This window comes from Microtus ochrogaster, chromosome 15 (genome assembly GCF_000317375.1).
Source record: "Microtus ochrogaster isolate Prairie Vole_2 chromosome 15, MicOch1.0, whole genome shotgun sequence".
In the NCBI taxonomy this organism is placed as follows: domain Eukaryota; kingdom Metazoa; phylum Chordata; class Mammalia; order Rodentia; family Cricetidae; genus Microtus; species Microtus ochrogaster.
In genome coordinates this window covers 28,876,251-28,877,688 of record NC_022017.1, presented here as the reverse complement: position 1 = coordinate 28,877,688, position 1,438 = coordinate 28,876,251, and the positions used below count along the sequence as shown (strand labels likewise).

The following is a 1,438-nucleotide window of genomic DNA, read 5'->3' as shown; positions in this document are numbered from 1 at the left end:
TTTTTTTTTTTTTTTTTTTGTCCCTAAACTGAGTCTTCTGCCCTCTGGGAACTGTGGAACCAGTAAGACCTGACATCAAATGAGCAGGAAAGGAAACTCAACCTTAACTAAGAAAGAGAATTCATTCGGACATGGACGTAAACTCCAAGAGTTAGGACATAAACGGGATGAAGCGGAAGGACAGAATGATAAAGGGGAAGGACAGAAAGACTACATCGCACTGATGTAGTCTCTGAGAGTGGAGGTTCGCTGGGAATTCAGGTGGTGGAGATGGGTCCCAGGGAGAGCCTTTCAAATGCCAGCCGTACCCTCTACGGGTACCCTAGCCATCTTTCACAGTTTTCAGTTACTGCCATGACATCGTTGACTGTCAGGGCATTAGAAGGTGTGTCATCTAATGCCCAGTTAGAACTGCTAACCGTAGTCTTGGAGGATGTCAGTGCCCGGTTGATAAGCCCATCATATCCGTGCCCCGCCCCCCAGCAAGGAATGGGCTCTGCCTCTGGCGGTAGAGAAGGGCACCCGTCCGTCCGTTATTTTCTCCCTCGTTCCCACGCACCCCACCTCGAACCCTGCAGCAGTCATGGCGGCCTCGCGGTTAAGTTTGTGTGCCCGCAGCCTTTTGGCTATTCGAGGGCTCCAGGCTACCCACGTTTGCTGGAAACCGAGCTCCTCCTCTAGGGCTGTGGTGGCGCGGTCCGCTGTGGCTCGAAAGAAGCAGCAGCAGAGAGAACCTACCCAGCAATGGATGGAGGACCCAGAGCCCGAGGACGAAAACGTCTACTCGAAGAACCCATACTTCCATGGTTATGACGAGGACCCCGTGGTGGACGAATGGAATATGCACGCCGTCTTCTTCTTTGGTTTTTCCATCGTCCTGGTCTTCGGCACCACCTTTGTGGCTTATGTGCCCAACTACGGGATGGTCGAATGGGCCCGCCGGGAAGCTGAGATGCTCGTGAAACACCGAGAAGCCAGCGGCCTCCCTCTCATGGAATCCAACCGGTTTGACCCCAGCAAGATCCAACTACCAGGGGATGACTGATAACTACTGAGTGGGATGTAAGAAGCACTGCGTTGCCCCCACCCCTGCCTGTTTTTCTCTCACTCCCCAGAGCACAGAAAAAAAAAGTGCGTTACTCCAGCTAAGACTCAATTATTTGGCCAAGGGACCGCACGCAGCTCAGGAAGCCTGACTCACCTAAAACTAAGCTAAAGGGAAGGGAGGAATAAACTATCCCCTTAATGAGATCATGAACTTTCCTTCCCAGGAACCCTGGGGCCTCCACTTGGTGCTCTGCCCATTGAGTCCTGGCTCACAAAAGCAAGCTGGTTCTTTCTCCCTTTTCTTTCTTTCGAATACTTGCCAATACCTGGGCATTTTTTTCTTGATGTTCTGGGCTCTCTTGTTCTTCCTTTGCATCTCCCCTGCCCTGCT

General features: G+C 52.0%; 1 pseudogene; it reads left to right on the top strand.

The window, feature by feature from the left end:
• Nucleotides 1-580: 580 nt before the first annotated feature.
• On the top strand, nucleotides 581-1,139 carry LOC102000895 (annotated as a pseudogene).
• The last annotated feature ends 299 nt before the right edge of the window (nucleotides 1,140-1,438 follow it).